Genomic DNA, 12,394 nt, shown 5'->3' with positions numbered 1-12,394 from the left:
TTTGAGTCGAGGTCTCACTCTGTCATCCAGGCTGGAGTGCAGTAGCAAGGTCAGAGCCACCGCAGCCTCAACCTGCTGGGCTCAGGCGATCCTTTCTGCCTCAGCCTTCTAAGTAGCTGGAGCCACAGGAGTGTGCCATCACACCCAGCTAATTTTTTGACATATTGTAGAGATGAAATCTGCCCAGGTTGCTCAGGCTGGTCTCGAACCCCTGGGCTCAGGCAGTCCTCTCACCTCAGCCTCCCAAAGTGCTGGGATTACAGGCTTGAGCCACTGCACCAGGCCTTAACTTCATATTTTAAAAGGAACATATGTACACAGACTACCTGTTTGTATCTTTTTTTTGAGTCAGAATCTCACTGTCACCCAGGCTAGAGTGCAGTGGCATGCTCACGGCCAGCCCAGCCTCCACCTGCAGGGCTCAGGCAATCCTTCTGCCTCAGTCTTCCAAGTAGCTGGAACTACAGGCACACACTATCAAAACCGACTTTTTTTTTTTAAGTTTATTGTAGAGACGAGGTATCACCAAATTGCCCAGACTGGTCTCAAACCCCTGAAGTTCAGGCAACCCTCTCACCTCAAGATACCAAAGTGCTGGGATTACAGACTTGGGCCTCCTTGTATTCCAAATGGATCCTATTCATTTCACAGTGACTTAGAATACACTGTTCAACAAACATGGTCCAAGTGTTTGGTACACAAACAACCCCTAGCAGGTGTACCAAAGGTCTAATGGCATAGTTAATACTGGACCAGGATCTAACCACTGTGCTACATACATGACAAAAGTCTTCTCAAATCCCCACAATGTCAATCAAACTCGGATCTGTCTAACTCCAAAACTTTTGATCTGTCTACTCCACCAACAGGTGTGGAGCACCACAGAGGGGGTGGGATCCACTCATCCCACCCAGTGGTCTGACGTCTTTCTCCTATCTGCTGCTGCCAGGATCTTCCCTGGTTGCCCACTGCTTGAGTATATAGTAGGGGCATACTACCTACAATAATCTATCTCCACCTACTGAGCACTTGGTGGATGGGCTTAATCTTAGTGGCAGCATGAGAAGGTGGGCGCTAATCTCATCTTCCAGATAAAGACACTGAAGCTCAGAGAGGAAAGTTCAGTGACCAGCTTGCCAATGGTAGTGCCAGGATCACAACCCAGATTCTGACACCAAATGTCTGGCTTGGAACTGAATTATTTACATTTACATGTAAACAGCAGGTCCTCAGATAACACTTTTTTGTTTAACGCCGTTTTGTTTCATTTGGTTATAACTTGGGTGAGGAAAAAAAAAAAACCGATCCCTGGCCAGAGCCACCCTCTGTGTGAAGTTTGCATTTCTTCCCATGTCTGCGTGGGTTTTCTCCAGCTTCCTTCCATATCCCAAAGATGTGCCTGAGAGGTGAAATGGCCTGACTACATGATCCCAGTGTGAGTGTGGATATGTGGGTATGTGTGTGAGTGTGCCCTGTGATGGACGGTGGCCTGTCCAGGGTGGGTCCCGCCTTGTGCCCTGAGCTGTCAGGACAGGCTCCCTCACCGAGACTCTGAATTGGAATAATTAGGTAAATAATTATTTTACTTGTCTTTATTAATTTTCCTTAAATGTATGTACAGCTCACATTTATTTCCATGTTTAATATTTAGAAGTGCTTTGGTTTTTATTAAGAAGTTTGATGATTTTGTGACCAGAAATGTGCCACAGAAGCTTAACTCTTGTTTATATCAGTTCAGCCTAAGGTAAAGTTAGTATAAATAAACATCATGTCAGTTCAAGCTGTAGTTTCCAAGAACGTATCAATGACCTTAAGTGAGGACTTGCTGTAGTTAAACCTGGCAACAACTCAAATTATTCTGCTAAAGTTCTAAAACTGCTAATGGACTTTGGTTTATGAGTTGCCACTATAATCTGCTCCAAAATTCATGACTTGGAAGGTGATTTTTATGTCTTCATTCCTAGGCAAGGCAGTCCATCTTGTTTTATTGCTACATGGATCAGGTTTGGATTTCCAGGACTTACTATGACTATAGGATAGACTGATAACTGATGTCTTTGCATGTATGGTTATTTTAATTCACCTAAGCAGTTACTAGGTATGAAGTGCTGAGTTTGGTGCTAGAAACAGTCAGAGGGAGGCAGGAACCTTGATAGCCCCAAGTATGGTGAAAAACATATAATACGCCCACAAATAAAAGAAACAGGTACCACATAAAACCTAAGGATGAGATTTTTATGAAAAGAAAGACTAAGCAAATATATAGTAAAAATTGAATATTTTAAACACTCTTCTAACTTGAGTGGACCAATGTTTTTGAATGACTTTTCTAAGAACAGAAACATTATACAAATATTAAAATCTCACTGAATATTTGACAAAGATGGTGAAAAATAAGTAGAGAGAGAAGTTCCTCAAAGAAATTTTTTACTTTAAAAAAAACAAAATTGTGATAGAACTGGTCAGAACTAAAGGGTTTTTTTTGCCCTTAATTAAAAAAAATTTTTTTTTTAGTTGGAGTCTCACTCTTTCACCCAGGTTGGAGTGGAGTCTCACTCTGTCACCCAGGTTGGAATGTTGTGGCACACGCACGGCCACCACAGCCTTGACCTGATGGGCTCAGGTGATCTTTCCACCTCAGTCTTCAAGTAGCTGGAACTACAGGCACGTGCCACCATGTCTGACTAATGTTTTGATTTACTATAGAGATGAGGTATCACCAAGTTACCCAGGCTGGTCTCCAACCCATGGACTTAGGCAATCCTCTCACCCCAGCCTCCCTAAGTGCTGCGATTATAGGCATGAGCCACCGCACCCAGCCGTAATTCAAATTTTTTGTTATGATAAATTTCTTTATTTTTGTTTTTTGCTTTAATATAGCAGTGCTTCCTTTGCTCTGGTTTTCAGCACAGTGAATAAAAAGTACTCATGACCACTGGTAAGTTGAGAAGTACGGCTTGAAACTCTGAAAGGGCAGTGAGCAAATATGTTCGATAATAAGGTCACTTTTGTTTTTTTTGTTTTTTTTGAGTTGGAGTCTCACTCTGTCACCCAGACCGGAGTGCAGTGACTGCTCCCGGCCACCGCAGCCTCGACCTGCTGGGCTCCAGCGATCCATCCACCTCAGCCTTCCAAGTAGCCGGAATTACAGGCATGTGCTACCACGCCCGGCTGATTTTTTGATTTATTGTAGAGATGAGGTCTCGCTGCCCAGGCGGGTCTCGAACCCACGGGCTCAGGCAAATCCACTCACCTCAGCCTCCCAAAGGCGTGGGATTACAGGCTGAGCCACCGAGCCCGGTCAATCAGGTCAGTTTTAATAGATGAATTTAAAAATGAGAAATAGAAAGTTTCAGACCTTTTTTCTCTAACCTTATTTGAATCATCAGTATGATATTTTGTTTTATCTCTTCAGAATCATTTTAAAGTTTGTTATTTGTAAAATGAATACACATTTTTCTTAAGTATATACAGGGAATAATAAATAATACCTCATTATTATAAAAGAGAACATATATCTATAAGAAAAATCTATAAATCTATTTTAAAAAACACTAAACTTTAAACTTAAAGATAAAAGATTCATAATACTTTAGAGATGTACACACATATATGAATAAGAAAATTAAAAATGGTTAATAAACAGACAGTTAAATGAACCATGGTACATATCATATAATATGCTGTGCACCAGTTAAACACAAAAAAGGAAGCCAGGTGCCATGGCACACCTCTGGAGTTTCAGCTTTTCAGGAGGCTGAGGCAAGAAGATTCCTTGAACCCAGTAGTTCAAGTATAGTCTGGACAACATAGTGAGACCCCAAATCAAGAAAAAAAAAATGTTAAAAACCACAAATTAACCTCCAAATTACATAGGATATGAGTTATTTAGAAAGTATCTATTTCCACACATACATTTAAGTATAGTCAAAAAGTCTACAAAGGTATAACCTGTACCTTTGTAGGGATGGAAAGAGAATGAGGGAGAAGAGAATCAAAGAGGATTTTATCCGTACAGTCCTTAAATCTTTTATGAGATGTACTTATCTATCATTTTCATAACTAAAAAGAAGTTAAAATACAGTACTGGGCACATTAAAAAATGACCTAAAAAACAGACATTGACTCAATGTCACCTAATATTCAAAAAAATATAAATTGAACCAATGCATAGTTGTTGTTTTTTTTTATTGTTGTTGTTAAGTCAAAACTTTAAAAATATTTGGCTGGGCACAGTGGCTCACATCTGAAATCCCAGCTACTCAGGAGGACAAGGCAACAAGAGGCTAGCTTGAGCTTAGAAGTTGGAGGTCACAGTGAGCGCCACTGCACTCCAGCCTGGACAACAGAGTGAAACCCTGCCTCTGAAAAGAAAAAAAAAGGATAGGAAAGAAATTTCAATACTAATAATGATAAAATGGGATGAATGCTTCCTTACATAGAGAATGTATCAAAATCCTTATGTATCAACTAAAGACTTAAAAATGCTCATATTGTTTGACACAATTCCAATTTGAATCCATCTTAAGGAAATAATTAGAAATGCGGATACAATTGTCTCCATCAATACTTTTCACTGTTGCACAATTAATTGCAAAATTACCTCATTCTACAACAGGGAAATTACAAAATTGTGAGATTCACATAATAGAATAGTATGCAGCCATTAAAAATTATATTCATGCAGAAATATTTAAGATATTAAATGAAGAAAGCAGGATACAAAAATGTCTTAAAACTATAGAATATGTACATATAGAAAAAGAATAGGCAAAATACATCCAATAGTTAACAAAATGACAGTCGTATTTTCACACCTTTCTTGTTTAGTTTTGTATCCAAGCAACCAGAACAGTTTCCAACTCATTGTAAGCATGCAGACATTGCCAAATGAATCATTTTCTCCTTTAAAAACAACAAATACCATCTTTAAAACTGCCTAGACTTTTTCATTTGGGCCCTGGTTATTCACAAGAAAAAGTCAAAAGTGTACTAGAAGGGTACCCATTTGGAGCACCATACCAGTGGGCAATGCTGCTTGTCAGGAAGCAGAGAATGTCCCATCTTTTGGTTTTTTTTAAAAAAATCACTTGGTAGGAATTATATTCACAGTCTTTTCCATCCCTTCATCATTGTGAGGATAGACATAACCAAGTTGACTTGTTAGGAATTTATATGAGCGTCCTTATAATCTCTAATCTTTACTCACATGTTCCGCAAAAACATTTGGAACCCTACATTCTATGGTTAACTACATGTGTGAGCTCAGAGGTCTTGTTCCCTCTCTAGGCCTTGATTTCTGCATTTGCAAAAAGAGATGGTTAGACAATTTAATTTCAAAGATTCATTCCAGCTGTAAAATTAAATAAGTTTACAATCTAAGTATTCTCATCAGACAGAAAACAGAACGTTTACTAATCACCCTGTTTCATTTATCTTTATCTTGTAGATGCACATTTGTGACTGGAACCAAATCAGTGTAGAATTTATTAAAGGCATGAAGAGGCATCTTAATTTAGTTTAGTTAGAGACATCTTAAGTTTCTTATCTAGAATTACCTTGTGGATAATGTATGTGTTCAACCTTGTTTTGCTGAGATCTCTGGGGGGGGAATGTTGTAATTAAAACTTTATTTTTCAAGAGCATTTTGTTTTTAATTTCCCAGATGAGTCTCATTTGAGGAAAACAGAACAATTTCTTTGCTCCTCTTGAACTCATAAAGCTTAACTTTTCATTCCCTGGTAAAAACCTGTTCTGGGTCTACTTCCTTTTCCCAGGTGTCTAAGGGGAATGTGGCTGAGTTTTAGGCAGGACGATGGGGGCTGCAGAGCAGGAAGAAGGGAGTCTGCAGCTGAGTGCCTCAGAGGTGGTTGGGCCTCACACCAACTTCCCAGAGGTCTGGTTTTGTCTGAGTCGCATTGTTAACACCATTGTTCATGTCAATGAAAGACCGGGTCCTCAGAGTCATCATTATGCTACACTTCTATGGATTTTTCACACTTACCATGGACTGGTCACATCTTTACAAGATCAGCATTCTCAGACTAGAGCTTTTCTTACAATCAGAAGCCTAAACAATTTTTACTGAAAATATCTATTTTCTACATTATCTTTCTACATTGCTGGTCTCCCAAGTTTGCAGTCCTAAAATAGAGTTTTTTTTAAAAATCAAGAGTCTTAATTCAGAGTTCTCTCCCCTGACTAAAAAAGAGTCACTTCTGTGTCACAGCACCAAAAGAAGCATGGCAGCCAGATGGGGTGGTCATGCAGATGTCAGCTCCCTGCCTGATCCTGCCCTCCCTGGCTTTTCAGCAGGCCCAAGCACACAGATAACTGTCTCCAGACCCAACAGGGATGAGCAGGGAATCATCTCTGGCTCACAAGCCCACTCTGCCTTCCTAAGCTCCTCCCTCCAGCATGGGAGAGCAGTTGGCCAGCTGCCAGGGTCCCTTCATGTGTAGAGTGTGCTAACAGGCTGCCTCTCCCTTTTCTTTCCAAGAGGAAATGGGTTGTACACTCATTGTTTTTATTTTTTTTTAAAGTTTGGAGGAAGGCTTTATACAATAATATATATTCACTAAAGGAAAATTAGAACAGGGAGGACACGGCATTAACCTGTGTCTATACTTCTTGCCAATCTTGTCACTTGAGATTTCTTTTTTAAACAAAACAGAAACCTAGACCATACCAGTCTTCATAAGATGTCGATCACAACCTAAGCAGACACCTTTTATTACTATGCAAACTGAAGCCCCACTTTCCAGTGTTCCAGAATAGTATGTCCCACATAGGTGAAAAAGACCCCATATTTCCCTGGGTGCTTCACCCATGGGGTACACTCTAAGTGCTCAGCTCTAAATTCCAGCTAAAAAGGATCTTCTGACAAAAGCCCACACTATCCTCACATACAAGAGTACCCATCTTTGCCTTATATGAAAGAAAAAATGCCACCGCTAACTACATTTAGCAAACTCAGGGTTACCTCAAATTCAAAAGATGTCTTTAAGACTTCTAGAGCCTTAATAAACTAAGTATGGAATGTGACTGGTGTGGGAATGCAGCTGAGCATGCTAACCTATCTGCTTTAACAAACCTACTTGTTCCTTTGTTTTTCTCCATGGAGCTATGTCATAAAAATAAGGACCCACAGAGTATATTCTAGAAATGCTGCCACAAATACTGCCTTAAAACAAGACCAAATTTTTTTGTCTTTTTTTTTTTTTTTTTTGAGTTGGAGTTTCACTCTGTCGCCTAGGCTGGAGGGCAGTGGCTCACTCATGGCCACTGCAGCCTCAACCTGCTGGGCTCAGGTGGACTTCCACCTCAGTCTACCAAGAGCTGGAACCACAGGCATGTACCACCATGCCTGGCTGATTTTTTTATTTATTGTAGAGACGAGGTCTTGCCATGTTGCTCAGGCTAGTCTCGAATCCCTGAGCTCAGCTAATCCTCTGACTCCTACCTCCCAAAGTGCTGAGATTACAGGTGTGAGCCACCATGCCCAGTTATGACCGAAATTCTTAATGAGCTCATGCACTGATACAGTTCTGTAGTTTCTTGGACTAGGCCTTAGGCTGGAAACTTCTTAAAGTCAGCTCTAACAACTGAAATATTCTCATATCTCCAGTTCAGTCCTCTTTGGGCAAGGGAACCAAGCATAGGTTTAACAGCTGTTTCCCATCCACACACAGAGACACGCATGCACGACGTTTCAGCAGGGCATTTCCTAGGCAGAGTTTCAAACTAGACAAATGTAGGTAATATTACTGTATTAGACTTAGTTTTTATACAGTCCTCCTCACTAGATTGATATCCCTTTCTTCTTCCCATCCTTTAATTCAGGGGTCCCCAACCCTAGGCCATGGACCGGTTACCGACCCTTGACCTGTTAGCAACTTGGTCACACAGCAAGAGATGAGCAGCAGGTGAGCAAGCAAAGCTTCTGCTGTATTTACAACCTCTCCCCATCACTTGGATTACCACCTGAGCTCCATGTTCTGTCATATTAGCTGCGGCATTAGATTCTCATAGGTGTGCCAACCCTATTGTGAACTCTTCATGCAAGGGATCGCAGTTGTGCGCTTCTTATAAGAATCTAATGTCTGATGATCTGAGGTGGAGCTGAGGCAGTGACACTAGCACCGTCTCTCATCACCCCCTGGTGGGACTGTCTAGTTGCAAGAAAACAAGCTCAGGGCTCCCACTGATTCTGCATTATAGTGAGTTGTATAATTATTTCACATTTCAATGCAATAATAATAGAAATAAAGTGCACAATAAATGGAATGCACTTAAATTATTCCCAAATCACCCCTACCCTGTTCCTGGAAAAATTGTCTTCCACGAAACCAGTCCCTGACGCCAAAAATGTTGGGGATCGCTGCCTCAATTGACCCAAGTCCTTCCTCCCCCATCCTTGTAATCAAAACACTCATTCCTCTGTATTAATGATCAATTAATTCTGAATAAAGCCTGATGAACAAATTGCTCCTAAGGACTATGAGAAATATTTAGATTTAAAGTGATCAAATATTTAATCATTTGGTTTTGAAGAATTAGAACTATCCAGAATATTTGGAGTAAGAAAAGTTAACAATGCTCTTTTTAATACATTAGATCATGGCTGGGTGTGGTGGCTCATGCCTGTAATCCCAGCACTTAGGGAGATTGAGGCAAGAGAAGTACTTGAGCCCAGAAGTTCAACACAAGCCTTGGCAACATAGCAAGACCACATCTCCATAAAGGAAAAAAAAGTAGTCAGGCATAGTGGCATGTGCCTGTAGCCCCAGTTACTTGGGAGGCTGAGGTGGAAGGATCACCTGAGCTTACCTAGGCTGTGGTGAGACATGAGTGTGCCACTGAACTCCAGCCTGGTGAAAGAATGAAATCTTCACTCAAAAAAAAAAAATTAGATCATGTTTTTATTTACTGTATAAACTGTTTAATCACAAAAATAATGCGCATGCTCACAGAAAATATTTTAAGTACAGCATTAAAGCTTTAAGAAGGAAATACTTCCTGGACTCCCACTACTCAAAGATAATCCAAGTGAGCATTTTCATTAATGTCTTCCCAGTTCTGTCTCCCATTCCATGTTTATACAGTTTCTTTATTGAAATATTAATCATATATGTTTCATTATAGCCTTTTTTTATACATTTTGTCGCATATCAATACTTTTTTTCAACATCATTGTCATGCACTGTTATACAATATTGTATAGGTGAATTTCATCATATTTATCCAACCTCCTTTTGGAAGGTATCTGGGTCGCCTCCATTACTCAGTTTCAAATAATGCTCATTAAACATTTCAGAGTGAAATATCATCATACATCTATAATCATTTCATTAGAAATTACCCCTGGAGGGCAACCCCCTCAGGTCCCCTCCCACTGTGGGTGCTTTTCTGTCCTCTCAATAAATCCTGCTTTCTCACTTAAAAAAAGAAAAGAAATTATTCCTAGAAGTAGGCTCACCTCACAGAGACAAGGAGTTAATACATTAGTTCTCATCTGGTCACAGGAGATCTTCTAGAAAAAACAGCCCACTGAGTCATTTTAGTATTTATATTTCTCTCAGCTTCCATTGGCTGAATTTTCCCAGTCTGTTTCTGTTACCTTTATTGTTAGTTGAATTATTAATTATTACCTGGTTTTCAAGACATTCAAATCCTATAGTCTACCCTTAGTTCAACAAGATGTCAGGCTTAATAGAATATCTTAATCCTTTAAAATAAGAAAGGAAGTCATCTTGCCTGTTCATACTTTCTAATGCCTAAGTTTTCATCCATCTGTCATATCTCTAATGTCTCTAACTGAATGACTGATACGTATCAACAACATCCCAGGACTTTCTGCTAGCCCTGTTTGATCTTTAGTTCAAACCTTTTTTCTCCATAGGTAAAGTAACCTTTTCTCTGGAAGGTTTGAGAGTCTGGCACATGTGCCCTCAAATCTCAAACCCCCCTACTGCTAAGACTATTCACCTGGGATGGTGTCAGCTGGCAAACATTGGCAGTATCGGCCCCATCCTCTTTCATGGTGCTAACATGTAATTTACTTAGTTAGTAGCATCATGTTTATTTTTGTGAAAGCGAGGTGTCAGTGGAAATACATGCTGGGTATTTTTTGAAATATGAGTGTTGCCCGAATGGCACGGTAGATGCTCGGGATACCTCCCTAGATCACGACTCTTATCTACGCTGTACCATCAGGAACGGTAAATCGGCAAAGCAGAATCCAGGAAGAGTGACACCGCCACTGTTAGAGCACCAAAGTCATCCAGGAAGATGGCTCCAACTATCTATTTTCCTTGCAAATAATTAAGTTTATACTTCATCTATTAACCACATAAATTCCGACAGACATTAAATGTTCACTCAAGTTCTTGAGAAGACACTAGACTAGATGCAGACTAACCCAAAGAGCTCCAGGGTTTCTCATCAGGAGTGTCATTAGCATTCTGGATAGGTCAGTCCTTCATTGTATGGGATTGTCCCAAGTACTGAGGGGCACTTGATACCATACACCCTCGGGACAATCAATGCCAGTACATATACCCCCCCCATCATCATGACCACCGCAAATGTTCCCACACATATCCAAGCACCAGAGGAGAGGAGTGACATGACCTGCCAGCAACAACCTCTGTGGCTACTTAGTGGGATTGAATTCACATTCAGGAAATGACAGAAAACAGTATTAATATGGAGACAGATTTGTGAGGTAAAAGCTGTAAGTGCCACCAGGGAGTCACAGGATCCAAGTTTTGATAAGCACGGGAGACAGAGACGTGTGACCTCCCTCAGGATCCGCCTAGGGTCAAAGTCCGCCCTGAAATGCTTTCTCAGCAACACCCTGGATTTCCCCTGCTTTAAGCCGATTACAACTTCTAAAACACTGGTGCTGTTCCTGCCCTCCTGTTCAGGGCAAGTGTTCTCCTTGCCACCTGGGCACCCAGGGAGGGCAGGAGAACAGCAAGACCCCCTGCTAAGCTACCTCAGAGGACTAAACCACAAGCCCTGCCTGCTCACCACTGAACTAGGGAGCTTGGACCCCTGCACAGTTCCTTCCTGCCTGTGTCAGCTGCAGTCAAAAGGCCCTTGTGCCCGGAAGGCCAGTGTGTAGAGGCCCTTTGGGAACAATGCCTCTTGTTGATCTTCTGTACACCAGTTGAATAAGGTCACTGACTGTTTTCAACCTTAGCCACAATCAATATCATCACCTTTTATTATATGGCATTGGCAGTGGTATGTTTTCTGATGACATCTTTATGCTCAGGTAAGCATGAAAAGGTCAGTGAATGAGCTATCTTTTATAGGTCATGTTTAAAATTTATTAATGACACACTATAGACTAAGTATTTACGGGTCCTGGTTTTCTTTTTTTTCCCCCAGGGATTATAAATCTATAGTTTTATTAAGACATATACTGACAGTATGATATGAAGTTTACATTTAAACAAAGTTTTCACAGAAACCTAACACATGCCTAAATAAATGACTTTAAAATGTAGCTCTAGATGCAGGTCTAGACAATACCAAGAACTGATAGATGTCAGGACTCAAGACAGAGAGCATTTTGGGTATCATTTAACTCTTAGGATTTCTTTTAAAATGGTTTTGTTTGTGTGTGTGTGTGTATATGTGTTTTAAAGTGAACCACTGCCCCAGTATGAAAATTTAATCTTCTCCTGAGACCAAGGCTTTTGAAATAATTCAACCCTTGAATTAATTCAATGAAACTTGTGCTGTCGGTGACTGAACCCTGCCACCAATGGTTTCAGAGTTCAAAGTTCAAAAAAGAGAGGCTCCAAGAGTTCTTCATCCCAAGAGCATGGGCCCTTGTCCTTCCTCACTCTCCTATGCCACCCTCCTCCCCTTCCCCAACACCTAAGCCAGTGGCTTGAATGGACAAGCTGATATTTATAACTTTAGAACTGGAAAAGAAAGGGTCTTCTTGCCTAATTTCAGGAATTAGCACCTCTACGACAGAATGATCTGCCTGTGTATATGCTCCAAGAAAAGACTTTTCCTCCTCAGTCAGTTTCCATTTCCAAAATGGCAGCTTTGGTAACTCATGACTAGCTTAGTCCTTTGTGGAGAACAGCATTAAGTTCAGGCAGGGAATAACTTGGCTTAAAGTTTCAGGCATTCACAGCTTTTAAACAGTCTCTCACAGTCCTCATTTATGATGCCAATGACAGTTTTTGCAAAAGTAAAATATCCTGGACACAGAAACAAATCATTAGTTGTTTTCTCTTTCCATTGTTTCACCATTTCCCCAGTCAGGTTCCAAATTTTAACCAAAATGATCCTACCCATCTCCCTTCTTCCCCATCCCAACCCTCCCACCCCCAAATAATACACCAGTAATAGCCAAAAACTACACACA

The 12,394-nt window shown here is 40.5% G+C and overlaps 1 protein-coding gene across 2 annotated transcripts in view; it reads right to left on the bottom strand.

Annotated features, from left to right (window-relative positions):
* SGMS1 (sphingomyelin synthase 1) overlaps positions 1-12,394 on the bottom strand; it is a 274,978-nt gene that overhangs the window by 210,919 nt on the left and 51,665 nt on the right. The window lies entirely within an intron of this gene.

The sequence above is a fragment of the Carlito syrichta genome, unplaced genomic scaffold, assembly GCF_000164805.1.
Source record: "Carlito syrichta isolate Samal-C Ts95f unplaced genomic scaffold, Tarsius_syrichta-2.0.1 Scaffold313881, whole genome shotgun sequence".
Lineage (NCBI taxonomy): Eukaryota > Metazoa > Chordata > Mammalia > Primates > Tarsiidae > Carlito > Carlito syrichta.
The sequence above is the reverse complement of the archived record's forward strand: the minus strand, read 5'-3'. Positions and strand labels throughout refer to the sequence as shown.